The sequence below is a fragment of the Achroia grisella genome, unplaced genomic scaffold (assembly GCF_030625045.1).
Source record: "Achroia grisella isolate CSIRO2021 unplaced genomic scaffold, CSIRO_AGI_Agris_v1 utg516, whole genome shotgun sequence".
Classification (NCBI taxonomy): domain Eukaryota; kingdom Metazoa; phylum Arthropoda; class Insecta; order Lepidoptera; family Pyralidae; genus Achroia; species Achroia grisella.
This window is the reverse complement of record NW_026712909.1, coordinates 978,656-996,616: the sequence shown is the minus strand read 5'-3', so window position 1 is coordinate 996,616 and position 17,961 is coordinate 978,656. Positions and strand designations below refer to the sequence as shown.

At 31.6% G+C, this 17,961-nt stretch overlaps 1 protein-coding gene across 2 annotated transcripts in view; it reads right to left on the bottom strand.

The window, feature by feature from the left end:
- The window catches only part of LOC131847164 (transcription factor hamlet-like), a 133,991-nt gene that overhangs the window by 115,404 nt on the left and 626 nt on the right, over positions 1-17,961 (bottom strand). The gene's annotated exons all lie outside the window — the stretch shown is intronic.

The window sequence follows — 17,961 nt, the reverse complement described above, 5'->3', positions numbered from 1 at the left end:
CTAAATAGAGGTTAATTGTTGTAAGGCAGGCCGGCACGGAGGGCCGTCCCTCCATGTAAATAAGCTGGTATCTGATGGACGCTTTCTTTGTTTGCGGTATTCACAGTGTGCAAATTGAAACTTAATTGCCGTGTCCTAAAAACTTCTGCATTAACAGCCTACTGTGTTTTTACTCGTATTGCAAAGGTATGAGAGTAATTTCTAGTGTGTGGAAGTATTTGCAAATAACTGACGCAACCGAAATGACTTCATAGCTTTTGATAGATTATGAAGTGTTGCAATATTCGTTTTAGCTGAAGAAATTATGAAAAATTTAATAAATTCGAACTTACTGAAACTAATTAGATTTCAAAACTGCAAATTCAATATTTTAATGGAGATATGATACATTAACAAAATCAATTTATCAAACATTGAACAAATACGTCTACGTGCATATGTACTTCGCATACTGCCAAAAGAGTCTGTATTGCAGTAACAATAAAACTTGGTAGTTTAAACCCCAAAATTAGTAATAAATATTAATTATATATAAAAAAATTAGACACACATACAAATCATCGACTTATACAAAGTTTGTCTTATTGGTTTCCTTCGGTCATTTTGTATAACCTTAGGTTATAAAAGTTATGTTTAAATCACAAAGATATCATAATCGGGCCATTGTAGGAACTTATAAATTATAATTAATTTCCTACGAAGAAGTAGAAAATTAAATTTTCTTATTAGCTAGAGTGAGTGACTAACTCAAAATTAGACGCCCCTCATACACAATTACGCATAAAAATATATAAACGAGTTACCATATCTGAACCCAAGAAGAACCCAGAGAAGGAAAACTAAAATAAAGTCAAGCTAGAAAGCATGGTATGCTAGTCAACATGTTACGGCAGGCGAACATCCGCCGCTTATGGAGTATTAATGTATTCAAAGAGGAACATTTATAAGATGAAATGGAATAACTGAAAAAACTAATTAATTGAGAAGCTTTCTTTATTTCTTAGATATATAATAAAATCATGACGAGGCAAAAACTGTATGTTCGCCTGTTTATTATTTTGTGTGTTAAACAAGTAAAAACTACTGGAGGAATTAGAATTAAAATCTCACAGATGTTATATATTTTCTATACGCCACCTAGAACTTTATTAATTAAATAATATATGACGTCGTATATTTCTTAATTGTTCGATTAATAGATGACGATCAAAGAACTTACATGCGTACGAAATCATGGATTCGACTAATTAATACAAAAAATAGAAAATATATATATTATAAAAAATAACAAATACAAAATATTTGTTATTGAGAAAGAGATTAGGACGAAAACAAGATCCCCTTCTTGATAATGTTCATAGAGACGCAGACTATCGTTACTAACTTTCCGGATATGCCGATACATCTATAGAAAGTAGAAACTGAGTCAACGTCATTTTTTTGTCAATGCGAATAGCTAAGACATTGACGTCCACCTGCCGATAACCGTGGTCCAGATACATATAAAATGTGTATGGAACATTTAACACCCGGGATATCATTATTACTTTGCTATTCCAGAAGACTAAGATGTCATGTCAGTTCCTTACATTTAAGTTCAATTAATGTTGACCCCTAATGTTGAACTCTACCTTAAATTGTACCTAATATTACTGCTTACACCCTCATATGAAAATTTCAGCAATTTTAATTAGGCAAAAAATACAATTAGTTACAAAGTTATGTTCGCCAAGGTTGATTCAAGACCTGGCATGATAAATATCACACAGAAAACGATATGAGTCGCACACATGCCATAATCTTATTTATTGCTCTATGTATACCCATAGTCGCGTTACCACCACCATTATTTCTGATACCTATCGTCCGTTGTATGAAACGCCACGCATCGGAGATCGGCCTCCCATAAGTCAAAAGTCACGAATCTAGATTACGACTAATTGACGTGAATACGCCCAACGCAGCCTTAATAAGCATTTATAACGATATAACTCCTATTATCAAAAATACTTAACCTATTTATAATGTAGCGTCGGCAAATGTTAATAGCAACAGTAAAACAGTTGGCTGTTATTCTCTTTTAATATTTAACATTCCATCAAAAAGTCCAATTTAGTTTTGTTTTATTTTCTTGTGCATATTTATTTTTATTGTCACTTACTTTAAATGAGCTTAGAGTTCACTATATATATTTGTTTATTGTGTATTAAAATCAGTCTGCACTGAAAACAATTTTCTATAAACTACAGTGAGGTTATAAATTTTAATAAACTGACTGGACGCAATTAAGAGTTAATGTCTCTACTTATATTATGATTATGCTTTCAGGTTGTTTTTTTATAAGTTTATAATATCTATAGCTTGTAGCTCCTTTAACAATTCTTCGAATGTCAAGTATAATAAAAATATTTCCAATCGTAAGTTAAGAACTATGTGTTACCACAGATTTGCTCGCGTTAATTACCTCAGTTTACAGCTGCCTTGCCCACTATGGGGTTGACCAACAAAGAAAACATAAACTACCTATTTATTTACTTATATAAATATTCCTACTACGTAGTAAGTTGCAATATCTAATACCTACATATTTGTTTTCCTATACAAACTCTGAACCCCCATTTAACCCTCTTAGGGATTAATCTTCGAAAACGATCATCATCCTAGTTTGAATAATTTAAGCTGGATGGTAATAAATCAGTGAAACATACCTAAACAACATATACATTTATATATAAAAAAAATGTAAAGATAACTTTCAGGGGCAATTTTCTACTTCATTTATATCTATTCATAAGTTGCCAAAAGTTGTACTTGCGTCTTATCCTGGCACTTCGTCTTTGAATTTCGTGACCGTTGATTTCCAATTAAAGCTCACATCGACTTACATACAGGAGTGACGTCAGAACTAGGCCACATGTCTCATATTGCCCTTCGACACGAACTGAAAGGGTCACGAGAAATCTTTTAATTAGCTGTGTTATTGGGTTTGAAAATCATTTCGCGCTTAACCAAGTAATATTGTCACGCTAAGGTTTCAAGCACTTCATATAAGTTTAGATAAGTCATAAACGCAATAAATTTATGCTATCCTATTAATACAAGAATAAGAATTCACATATCAGTTGTCTACAAAGAGGAAAAATATTAATTAAAATTGCTATTGGCGCAGATATATGTTTCCAATCCGATAATGTTTTGTTTTAAAAAATAAAATGTAGGTACTCCCGGTTACAGGACATAGAGCCATTGTGTCCTCCAAAACGATGGTTTATTTACTCTCATAAAATAAGATTAAATTTCCCTCGAAATCGATGGCTGGATATATTTCTCTTTTTGTAACATATCATACAATATGAGCCCGGCCACCTGACAATTGATGTTTAATATCATGTTTGAGAAATATTAATTAGTTTTCCATTATTTGTTCGACCCTGATGCGCGATTCTGTAACATCTCGATAGCATTCATCCTCGTACATAATTAGGAAATAACTACAGTATATAGGTACGAGATAGTACATATTTCTCTTGTTTGCTAGGGAGGCTGATTTTATATTGATTGATTAATTTAGTTAGATCCCCTTTGTATTTGTAGCAGATTAGAATCAACGCAATTTTAAAAATCATATTACGTTTTGTGACATTTAAATACAGTAGAATACCTCAACATAGAATAAAAGAATAGTACATATGAAAGCAGATATCGCGATCGTTAGCCGCGCAGTAATTCGGTTTCATTAGCGGACCGATAACCGCAGCCAATTACGCGCCTTTATCACCAATTAAATATTTACGATGCACCGCTCGACACTCTTGATGAAATCGCTATTATAATATAAATAAAAATATTACAGCTATATTACTATTATAGTACTATTTGTATATACTTTTATTGTATTTTATTATTTTATGACGCAAAACCAGCGTCGTTGCCTAGATGTTTATTATCCCGACTTATAGTCAAAAAATTTAATTTCAAATCTGGTGGACACCCAAAACCTCACCGGGGTAAGAAACAACGATATCAAATCAAAAATTAATCCGAAAGACAGCGATAGGCTTATAAGTATTCAAATATACCCAGCAAATTGTGGATAGCGAAACATTGATGTAATTACTCTTCTATGTTTGTGATATAATTACGATACTATACATACATGATCGATTTTTGCCTATAAATAAAAATGTATGAAATATTTTTAATACATTAATTTTTGAGGTATTCTACAAGATAATCCAGTGCTGGTACTGACCATATAGTTAAATATTATATTATTTATCTTAGGTATATATCTATATGACATCCTTCAAATGAAGATAATAAATTAAGAAATCATAGTCATTTCTACATTGTTATTTAACATTTAACTAAATGTTCAATCTCAATTATCGCTATAATATTCACTTCTAGGACATGACACCGGTACTGGTTGTTGCCTCCATTTTGAATTGTCAATAGGTAGAAAAATAACGAGTTATTTTCGAAGTGATATTTAATGTAATAATTTTACGATCTGCTAAATAATGTAATATATTAAAATATCTTATCTTATCTATCAATCCATCTAATGATATCATAATAGTAATAATTTAGGTATATAATCAAAGGATGGCTGAATCAGTTCAAGCCATAATTTCATGAAATTATAGACAAAACTTATTAATAATTTATTAAGTACTGGCCAGGAAAATTGGGATAAGATATAAATTACCTTCTCTCACACTGTCTGTGAAACTGTGAAAGAAAAAATCACACATTGAATTCTTGTAGGTACCCAGTCTTCAAATATAATAATAAGAAACACTCATAGTTCAGTGTTGCCTTTACCAAAATACTAACAATAAAGAAATTCATATTTCAATATTGTTTTTCTTCTCTATTAATTATTCAAGATTGTTAATGAAATTATGCTTAAAAAGTAATTATCATAATTTTAGGGCCACTATAAACAAGTGAACCGTTATTTTTTTACTATTTGCGACCTCGTAAAACGTCATGTTCCCTCGTTAAACATTTCATGCATGCTCATGTTAACACAAATTTAATGAAATGCGTGAGAAAATTGACATAACCCAGTAGTAGTTTAATTATTAGATAATTTTATAATAAATCTATAACATATAATAACTTCTAAATAAAATTTGTATTATTTGTATTTTACAAAAAGTACGCTGTACTTTATACAATTCTAGCAAAGATAGAGCTAGAATTTAGGTCACGCATATTTCAGCGCTGTTTCGGTTGTAACGTCATAGTAGTAGGCAGTAAAATTACAGGATAAGAGTCATACTATCTTAGTTCTTTGGAATGGTAACACATACGCTGTATTACGGGTCACATAATAAGAGGATGCGACTGACGAAAATCACTGCAACTTTGCATCCCTGTTGCGCAAGATACAGTACTTATTACAATACGACCATGTCATTAATGATTTTCTTACATTAATGAAATAATTCATTGTTGTCGAACAACAATTCAGGTATCGGTTACATACAAAAATATTATTTTGCACTTTTTTGATATCAATTAACATTAGAATAAAAATAATTTGGCTAAATATGATTACATTAAAATTATAATAGTTTCATTTTCTGACTCACTTTTCAAAAACGTAGATATTTTAATATTTTATAAGTGCATTGATTTGGATTGTGCAATATGTATAAATAAGTGCGGATTTCATTAAATTTATTATATTTTTAAGTAAAAATTGTTGACTTGAAATTGTTGACTTCAGTCCAAACACTTTTTTCTCAATACAGAATATATATGTATACTAGCTACTCGCCCCGGCTCACCCGAGTGTACATGTATTATACATATAAATCTTCCTCTTGAATCACTCTATCTATTAAAAAACCGTTTCAAAATCCGTTGTGTAGTTTTAAAGATTTAAGCATACATAGTGACAGACAGCGACAGCGACATTATTTTATACTATGTAATGATATATTACATTTATTCAATCAAAATAAATATTTACATTACATTTACATATACCACCGTCTCCAGACTGACTACTAACTGGAAGATCATAATTGTAATCATGTATTAATAAATATAATAAATTACATTAATATTTGTCAACCGGTTTCATAATATCACGTGCATTACATCTAAATTTAATAATAACAAGAATCATATTCGTAATTGTATACGTTAATTTAAAACAATAGTTACACAATAAGTCTGCCAATATAGGGGTTCGTGCGTATTGTATAAACAGAGACTTGTTGTGTCTTCGACCATCAACCCAGCAGTCATTGTGACGGCTATGGATTCACTAACTAATGAAAGGCAGGCACTGTTTCAATTCAGTCACTATTTATTTATTATGCAGCCTGATTATAAGATGATATATCTACTAGTAGACCACGCATGAATAAAAAATATTACAGTGCTCTTTTTGTAGCGTTACCAAGAAAAAAATATTAACTAGTTCTTACAGCTCTGAAATTAAAACTAATCTATACTCCTCAACTTCCCAAATAATCTGTGTATGATAACATTAATGATCTTTTTAGGCATTTTCACCAAGTTCGTATTACTGTGATGTGATTCTAATATTAAATAAAACATGAACTCTTATTATATGTTGTTATTCTTTAGGATATTGTTAAGAGTCTAAGAATTATAAATTTTTAAACATAAGAACTTGTCTGTATGTGTTATTTCATTTTCACCTATTTCAACTCTCAAGCAGCTTGCTTTATGAGATGATAGTCTGTTGAAGATATTACTGGACATTGAGGCGAATCTTCGTCTTCTGGAATGGCAACGCATATGTGAATCACGGGTGTCATATGATCACATGATATGTCACGTGATGGCCGTAGTCCTATCTATATGTATAGGCAACGGTTGTAACTTGCCATCAGGTGGAAATTCAGGCTGTGGGTACTATTTCAATTACATAAATAATGGATACCGCATACTAAATATGTCAAGTTCTCACTCAAAATTCATAGACGTTACCCTCTATAACTCAAGATCTGTAAGTTTCGGGGAACTATCAATAACGTTATCACATTGATAGATGGCCGGGGACGCCGCTCATTGTCCGAGTGACGGATCGATCTTCCTAGATGTGATCTCGCGATATCGGGGTCATTACCAGGATTGATGAACATTTTGAACAATTAGAGCAATGTACCAATATTTATGTTTTATTTACATTATTTCTGAAATTAAACAAAGAAAACACGCCAGACAGAAGACAGAGACAACTCGGCGGTGTCTTTGACCAGTCTTCTTGTTAGGTCATTATATTCATTTATAGAACGATTTCATAGATACAAATATATAATAATATTATATATGAATAAAAAAACATTAATAATCATGTTTATTTTTCATTTAACTGTAATCCTATAAAATATATTTTATTTTGTTTAGAATAAATATTTACTCTTTCATTTATTATTAACTGCTTACTATTATTCCATTATTAAAAATAAACGATCTTTTTCAACGGCATCGGGAAAGTCCTGTTTCAAAATCTCTTTCTCTATTAGTATATTTCTTCTAGAACTCTATAATCAGGACTGAAACAACAGATTCTATTCTGTAGCTAATGCTGGAGTAAATTCACTGTAAACTAACGCTGTGTCACTGCCAACAAAAATATCTTCAATTCTAGACGTATTTATATTATTAGAGGATTTGTACAAGACATAAAGTAGTAAAACTGATTGATCACAGTCTAACTTCATAATAAGGTTCGTGTCTTATGGCTATTATCATAATAACAGCGGCGCGACGCTCGGAAACTAGATAGCATCGAATCGCGCGCAGTGGACAATAACCCTTACCAACTTTCATTTATAATAATTAGCATAAAGCACTACACTGATATGAATTGTAATATTTTTCTATGGAAATTTACGGGTGCTCATATCTACTGTTAGGGTTCGCGGTCGGAGACGTCATTTGCGTTAGTTAAATTAAAAGTATACAATTATATTGACCTCACCGAGCACGATTTTAGAAGATTTAGAAGTTCCGTGTCGTTTAGGGCCGTAAGTAATATAATAAATATGATTAGATTAGGACTAACCCACCAGTGTACGATAAAGAGTTTTAAAGAAAAAAGAAAAAGTGTTTATTATTCAGGTTTAAAAATAATTTTCGTTCTCTAAAAGTTTAGGCTGTATGTACTATAAATTTAAAGATCTGACAAGAGGTTTTTCATACCTAAAATTATTAGATGTTTTGAAAGTTCTCAATCTCTCAATTGTGTATACTTATAATGATTATTTAATCAATTGACTTATTTGATGCGATTTCAGATTCTTTTACATCATTCATTCAGATTTATTTTGTAAATTATTTAATTTATGTAAATTCGAAATTACGTCAAATTTATTAAAAAAAACTATAATTATCTTAATATTTTAATTTCAATCGATATTCAAATTGTTCATAAGTCAATCGGAATACAAAACATCGTCCTGTACCTTCTTAGTTTTTTATTTAATAAAAACTGAATATAAGTACTTTTGAATGGAATATAATTTTGTTCCTACTATAATGCAAATACTGATACAAACAACAATTATGTTAAAAGTTTGTTCCGTTTAAATATGAACTATGCCACCGTACTTTGCTACACCTATATTTATACATAAGTTCTCCTATATCCTTGTTCCGTGACCTTCCCAAATATACTCACATAAATGAATATCAATATCAATAACCACAAAAGAAAGTAATCAATAGTAATTATCCATTTACACGATTTCCGCAATCCTTATGGTGAGAGCTGATATGTACACGTTAAATGTCAAGGTCCGTACATACGTAGCTGATGCATATAGCAACTCGGTTCTAGTTAATTGCAGTCGTACACATATATGAAAGTGGATGCTGAAATTACTTACTCAAACTGAACCATTCATTTTCTTGTACTCTTTAGGGTTTCAATGCCTTTTTTTTTTTATTCAATGCCTTACTTCAGAAGTTTTTTATAACTATAGGCAATTATGTAATCATTACTTGTCTATTTAACTGGCTGTCCGTGACGATTCATTATAAGGTCTTGTCTTAAGCCAGCATAAAGAAGTTAATAATATATTAAAATTATACTTAGTCTTTACAGCTTAACTGCTTATCTACAATTTCCAAGTATCTTTATAAAATAATGTAATGTAAATGTAATGTAAGTCTCGCCTCTAGTTCATTAATGTTAAGAAATATTTTTAGGGAATAGAGAATCGTTACGTTTTAGCATACAGAAAATCTGAAAACAACAAATTACAATATTAAAAATTTATTAATGAGGTTATTGAAACTTAATTTAATATGAGTATACACAATTCTTCTTGCGATGAGTCTGCATTTCAAGATGAGAAAAATATTGACTATTCAAAAGTGCTTATATTAAGTTTATTTGAATAAAGATTATGTCTATTTCTATTTCAATTTATAGAAATTTGTATTCTATTTGTATCATATTAAAAATTCACCTTTGTTATTTGTCAACCAAAACGCACGTAATTAAGCCCCACATATCTACACATTATTTAAGAAATATGGTTCCTTTTCTTATACGAGTTTGTATATGACCACTCTATGAATCGGAATACCGTCTGCTATCACAACGGATTGAAGCGTGAAACATACGTGAGTCAGAGATAAGCGTATCACTCTGAGATCACCCGCTACCATAGCTATGTTCTGTAAAATAAACATACCATGTTGTACTATGAAATCTATTATGTTTTACATATTTTCTAAAGATTTTTCTCCACATTGGATCACCGTGGAGAAATATGAACCAAAGTGAAGAAAAATCTTTATTATTTTTTAAATATTATACATAATATTCATAAATCTTATTAATTAATATTATAACCATATCTTGATGAAACTTTGCAGTAATATTACTTACACATCAGGATAACACATGCTGTAAATTGCATACGGATGAAACCGCGGCCACAGCTAGTCCACTTATAATTTTATACATATATTTATATCTCTAAGATTGAAGTTACAACATCAAGTAGTAGTAATTCTGTATTGCATTAAATATGCATCTTAGCGCTTTATAGTGACACAAAACAAAGTATGGAAAGAAGTTCTAATTTTACCGATGTACTTTGTAGAAACTCGCTGTATCTCGTCCGTCTACCTATTGTAGCTTCTGGAATGGGAACGCATGATAATGTGATGTCCGTAGTCCTTTTGTTCATGTATACAGGGTATCGACGCCACTTACTTATCAAGTGGGCCCACAGCTATTTTAACATCAATTGCACTATTTTTATAGTTATCAGTATTTTTAATGTTGACCATCTGAACGTATCAGAATGATGCAGCAATTACCCAAGTTAACATTTACAGTATCAATATTTTATAACTATGTTAGGAGATTTAATGAACTTCAATAATGTTTTTATCTTTCTGGATGAAGTCGAAAAAAGTATACCCGCAGACGAAAACATAGAAAGAATTTATCATTAAATGCCCATACATAGTCATAAAATATTAGTATCCTAAAATTATCCATATCATTTTTATTTTTTAGTTTTTGCATGCAAAGCCATAGATAATATACAATGATAACCAAAGACAATTTAGAGTCCCTAACTAAATAGAGCTTGTATTATAATTACTACTATCGTGCGAGGAATCGAATCGATCATCAGAGAAAAGGCGGTGTGCTTAAACCTATAGATAATCGAAGCCGTCAAATACTATAACTTTATAATATGATGAATTTAATTAAAAGATAACTATTAGCATAACAAATAACGGGTGCAGAAACACTGAAGTGGGAGGCCAAAGACGCAGGGTGCGAGGGCGGACTATAATTACAACGGAGTCAAGGAAATGAGGTCGCCACCGGCGGGGCTTCACTTCTGTGCGGAACCTTTCAATTACTTAACCCAAGGAAATACACCTTCTGGAAATGCACTGCAACTTTCCTACTTGTCCTTGCGTTTTGTCTTACACTACCCACTGATGTACTTCATTAAAAAATAAGACTGTAAACATATTTTTATCTAGGTAAATCAATTTTATTAATCGCCAGCGGAAAAAGAGGTGTTTGGTTAATCTTTATATCTATGTGCCTATCTGTGGCAAATCTTATCTTCTTTCTTTTTCGTTTTTTTTAACTAAACAAATTTAAGTTATTTGCCCTCTTTTCCGTTGGTAAGTGAAACAGTTTTAAGTACATCATTTAAGCAGTGAAGTCCTATTGTTCTGATTTCGATTTAAGCCTAATTCAATACATGTAATTTTAATCTCTCCGAATTCAATTACATCGTTTACCAATTATATTTTTTTGCAAGGCGATAATAGACAAATAAAACGAACTAATTCATTTGCCCATTTACAGGCTTGCGAAGCGATACGGCGGGATGCTGTGTAATAGTTCTCCAATAACGTAACACTTATTACTGCACTGTACGTACTGTACGCAACATTTAAGATGTTAACTTTACGTATAAATATATATACAATAATCATCTTGGTAACAACCTCAAAATACAATAATGGTATCCCGTAAAGAACATTGTAGAACAATCATTTGTTTATTCAGTAATAATCTTATCAAAAGTTCGTAATTCGTGTAAGTCGTTGAAATCATTGTAAGCAGCCGGCATATATGACTATAAAACAAATCTGTCTATACACGTATCGATATTTTCAAACAAAAACTCAAATGCACAACAATGAGGGCATGTTATGAAAGTGGTGTGGAATACAAACCAACACGAATGTATTTCTAAACATCTGTCAATAGTTAACGCTAGGTTAACTCCCCAATAACTTTTCAGCTAACAAGGTGTTATTGACCATAGAAATTCAATCTTAATTGTGCCGGAAAACAATATCGTGTAGAAATGAGTTCGCCATTTTATTGGAGGTGTTTTATCATGGCATTTGCATGCGGTTTATGTAAACATCTGCGGATTGAGAGCTTTCATTCAATGAACCTCTTAACTTGAACGTAATAAGTACATACATACAGGTATACCTTTTTCGTATACGGGAAATCTATCACAGTTACGTCGTATCTGACACAGAAGAATTTGTTTCATTGGTTTGATTCAGCCTAGTTTTGATATGATCACATTTCTGTTCCATCTTATTATCACAATACCACTTAAATTTTGTTAAACATTAGAATTATCTTACTTTGGTACATAAACGCTTGTGAATATGGATGTAGATATAGATGTTTGTTAGTCTTACACTCAAAAACTACTGAATGGATTTTGATGAACATTTTTAGCAATGCCTATAGCTTATACATTAGAATAACTGGTTATACTGATTCCACATTCTTAGACATCAACAATCATAACATATAATATTTTATATGTTACTACTATTCTAATAGGTGATGGTACTCATCTAACCATATATTTCACGAGTTCAAAATCTACTTATACCTATACCTACTCGCTTCCTTTCAGTAGGTAAATATAACGTCATAACTTATCCGCAATGAATAAAACAAAGCTGAAAAGAGCATGGTCCAGACGTCGTTTCTTAATTTACGAGGGTGTTGTGTGGCGTATGAGTTCGTCATATCCGTGAGCGCCATCTGCAGGTAAATTACGACGGGCGCGCAGGCACGCACAGAGGACCACTGCACACATGCGCACACGCACCCACACCACACCTCGCCGACTGTCCACCGGCCGAACAATCGATCGTAAATCAACTCCGATAAAATTATAGGAGGGAACACAATGGATGTCGCCCGACGACATCGGCGACGCATAACCTGCTCTCCTCCCATCGCAAAGAGTCCGCTTTCATGCACCACCTGCCCGCTCCCGTCACATAACTCTCCGTCTCCGAGATAAAGTCGACATTTGCACGTGTACAGACAAGAAATGTTTATTTTGAGAAAATTAACGCAAACAACAAACGCCTTTCGTTCCAACGCTTTAAAGATGGCATTGCCGTAACAATCTGCCGGCTCTGGTAATTGCGAAATTCACGCTTCGCGGTGCGGTACAAAAATAAGATTATGGATTCTGGTGAGCACCAGCGTTATTGTGATTCGAGGATCCGTCCGTAGGTATGTCTGCGAAGTTTACGACTACTATTCCTGGAGGAATAAACTGGCAAGCTTATTGAATATTGTTGGTTATTTATGGAAGACAGCACTATTGTCCAGCAACTGGCGACTGAGAAATTTTAACATCAGAATTTCTTGTTTACTTAGTATTTATTCGTATAATACAGCAGTTTACAAAGTAAACAAGTTACTTTGCGATTGATGTGCCGTGTGATTCTAATACCGCAAAGTAAATAAGCTACAATAAATATGCTACAATAATAAAATTATTTAGTGCACACAATGATTGGATTGCGACACGTTGAGTATTTTTTACCCGATTTGACAATTGTTCAATATAAAATAATCAACAATCTTAAATAACACCTGTAATATGTTTAAATACAGTAGTGTTATTCCTATACCTTGAAGGTCCTTAGCGAGGTAATGAAAAATAGAATTTAAATCAATTATACTTATTACATTTCAATATTCTTTTAGGTAATAGCTCATCCTCTATTTTGAAAGTAATGCTTCTTTTTTTTATGGAATAAAATTCCGGTTATGAGTTGATAATTGACACAACAACCTAAATTGCATACCTATCTATATAAAATGTCGTTGAAGCAGGCATTACTTCGCATCGCTAATTATCATCTTTTATGGTGATGGTAGTCCAGTAGACTGTAAAACTTTCATCGCCATTATACACTGATAGGGTATTGAGGTATAATGGCGATTTCACCAGCTTATAAGTAGGTACTTCACACCAATACACGGTATGCAATCTAACTGCTTACCGCAAGAATTTGATGAGATCGAAGTATCCATGCACGAGGTATAGCTCGTATAGAACCTACGTCCTACAAAGTATCTAAAATCTAAAAGAAAGTTAATTGCGTCCAATATCAGTTCGAATCGGGCATTAGAAATAGTACAATGCAGAAAGTCCGTCCCACGGCAATCGAGCTACACAAAAGGATCCAATCGGCTCAGACGATGATCGCTCCGCTGAGGGAGTTTTACGAGGATCGTAAAAACGTGGCCAGATATTGAACGAGGCTTATGGACACCCCGGCGACCTCTGTATGCTTCCCAAACCTGCAGATCTTAACAAGATATTTTCTACTTATTATACAATCACTTATATTAATAGGTACATAGGATTGTCTGTACTAATTGTAGTATTTCCTACATATATTATATAGTATCTACTTATTTACAAATAAGAGATATTGTTATTATCAGTTGTTTACCCATAATACAATTTCTTCTAAGTTTAGGATATATCTTTTGGATTATACTAGACTATCTGCATAAAGATACCATGATGCCATGATATAGATATAAAAATTCAGTATGTCATTATATATATATGTTAGTATAAATCTAATTTACACTAATGGCTGACGACTCTACCTAAAATAGTTCAGTTAAAAATATAATTCTTAAAAGTTGATGATGGATGGCTAAAATTATCTAGTTATATTCTTTCATCCTATAACTTAGCATTATCTACTTTCTTATTTACATACTTAAAACTTTATTGTCATAAAAGATTACGAATTCAATTTACACAATTTTCATAGATCAATTTCAATGATCTATAAAACTTGTGTAAATTTTAGATAATATAATTCGTTACACTTTTTACGTTATTCTTTTAAACCTGGGCTGGGACCCTTACTTATCATTCTTAGTAATAATTAAATATTTGTGATATGAGATCCTTCTCTTCTAGGGTTGTTTATTATTCTCTTCCTACATACGCTATATAAGTACTTAATGATAATTTTATACTGACTTTATATTTTTATATGAATTTTGTTACATAAATTTAACTTTTGATTATACAACTATATAAAACAATAGGTATTTTAATATAAGGATTCCTTGCTATAATCATACATCAATTTCATAGATATTAGTCCTTTATATGATAAAAGATTAATAATATAATTCCCTTCTTCCTTATTTTTACTTTTATAATTAATTAGTTTAATAATAAACAGTGCATAGTAGTTTCATACCTTTGCTAAATCTGCTCTCGGAATACCATAAAAAAATATTATTCAAAGACTAGGATTGAGTTTAATTAAATAAAAGAATATTTCAATTCTATTCTATACTAATAGCATATTGCGTCAATTGCAATAAATCTGTGCCAAGTTTCAACTTCCAATATCTGCGTAGAGCAAACATGAGTCAGTAGGATCAGTATTTTCTGTAAGTACCTCACTGTGTACACTAATTCCTAATTATAAGTAGGTGAATATTTTCATACGTAGTACCTATAAAAGTAGTGAGTTAGCATAGTCACTTGATGTTCTTTTCAATTATTCTTATACAGACAACAATATAAATAGCTGAACCCGTTCAGAAATTTGACGTAATGATAAAAGATAACCTATTAGTATCCTCGTGGATATATTGCACGTTTACCTTTTATCTGAATCTGAAACTGACTGAACCATATTTTAGTCGATGTCACTTTTTAAATGAAGAATCATACCAATAAAATCGTCTTTTAGGTAATTTCTATTTACATCTAAGTTTTCTATAACACTACGACACACAGAAAACCAAATCAAATCGCAATCAAATCTCCAATAACAGCAATTCAATATTTTCTGCTATCCGTCACAACTTCAATGGAAAACAACAGCGAAGTGGGTAGGTTTTAAAACGCTTTTGAACTATTCATGTTCCACTTTAATGACATACGATAAAAGTACGAGATATGGACGCTATATCAATAATCTTTATGCTTGATCACTGAACACATTTTAATATGCAATTTATACATACCTACCATATCTAGATAGGTGGAAATTTTGCTTTAAGTGTGTCCAATAAAATTACTATGTTGGTATTCTGCAGTATTTCTTCTACCTCTATTCAGAGACTTTACATCTCCGCTCACCCAAGCGCGATATTTATACTTTCAATAGAAATTTTGCCGTAAATATTTACTGTCTACTTGGCTTACTTTGTTATTACAAAATTTCTTTGCTTTACTAAAAACCCAATGTCTTACACAATTTTTTAATTTTTATACAATATGAAACCAAACAGTGACTCTTGAATCTCTTGACAGAACTTGTTATAGGCCCGGCGTTGGCTTAATCCGACACTGATTTTAAATTGTAACCCATATCGAATTAGATTAATATCTAGGTATATCTGATATTAATAGAATGGATTACTAATTTAAAAAAATAAAATAAAGTAGTTTGAGATATCATTTATCATCAGTTACGTAGGTAACTACTTATTTATTTAGTTTGCTCATTAGTGATACGGAATTTTACCTTATTATAATAGTAGCCTAAACTCTATCTACTACGTAAGTATAAGCTTATTAACCAGAAATTAACCACGGTGGTTTGAAAAGTAAAATGCTCTAACTATTTAGTTAGAACATTTTACTTTTAAGTATATCTATTTAGATATACTGCTAATATCTTAACTGCGCTAATGTAAAGTGATATCAATTATTTCTTCTCTTTTCCCTTCAATTTTTCGTGAAAAAGACTATAATAATAAGATTTATTCAAGATCGATAACATGCAGTTGCAAAATATTGTAGTAAAGTATATACATTGGACATTTATAGTTTTAATTAAAAATAATATGTAAGTATTTAATAGAGTTCATCATCGTTATATTATAGAAATTTAGATGCATATCTGTTCTAATTAATATTCTACAAATGAAAATAGGACTATCTATCTATCTATTTATTTGGTATGCTTTAACTCCTTAAAGATTCAGCTATTGTTTAAATTGTACATATACCTGCATAGTATTATTTTTTTACCTGTACCTTTTGTAAGTGTGCCCTTTAACACACATGAAAGTTTTACCTATTCACCTATCTTTATAATTTATACTAATCAGTTATGACCTAACGATTAATAACATCTATAGATGTTATTACTAGCCTGCTAAATATGCAGGCAAGAAAGAGTTTTCACTTAAAAAAACGCAACAATCATAAAACATATCGCGCAAACTACATATAAGTGTCTACGCCGTAGCGGCAATAAATCGAATCATAAAACAGATGATTGCCTCTCTAGGTGCGTTGTGCAACCAATGCTTGGGATATGAGGCTTGTCTCGCTGATAACAGCTCTTGTGCATACCTATATGTTGCGATAATATTGTTCCAGCCGTAATACTCATAATCTATACTTACCTAAGTGTGAATATATGTAGACAGCTAGACTATTAACTATCGCTAGGTACTATTTGACAAGGTATTTTTTTTTTATATTATTGGAATGAAAAACAAGCTGAAATTCAACTTGATATCTACCAAATGGTACCTTCTCCTATATAGTACTAAATACTTGTACAAGAACGTCACTACGGACATCATGTCATGGTTGGTATAACACCCGTATTAGTGGTAATACATTGCCATTCCGGAGCACTAAGATGCCTCTTATTATGTAATTTCAGTACCTTATCTCATCCTTCGACCGAAAACAGTTTCCAAAGCAATCTGCTTGGTGGCTGAAATAAGAGACTGAGGTACTCACAGACGCCTTTTTATAAAGTATACCCCAGTTTTAAATAATTATAAAGCCAAATTAGTTACTCTGTGACAGTTTATGACAAACATCTATTATGCGTCTAGTGAATAATTAATACTTGAAAAGATGATGATAATAAAGATACATTCAAATAAGTATACTCGTAGAATAAAACAGTAATTTTGTTGGCAATGACACAAAATATTAACTATATATATCTACTTACTATAAGTATTTCAATTTTTCTAAATAGAAAATATTATTACGCCTTTGTATATAAGGAAAGTAAATAATGAGAAGCCTCAATACTCATCCAATGACAAATGACAACAGAGGGACCATCCCTCCCAATATTATAACGAGCTAAATTGAACTCTATATTGTCAGTCGCACGGTG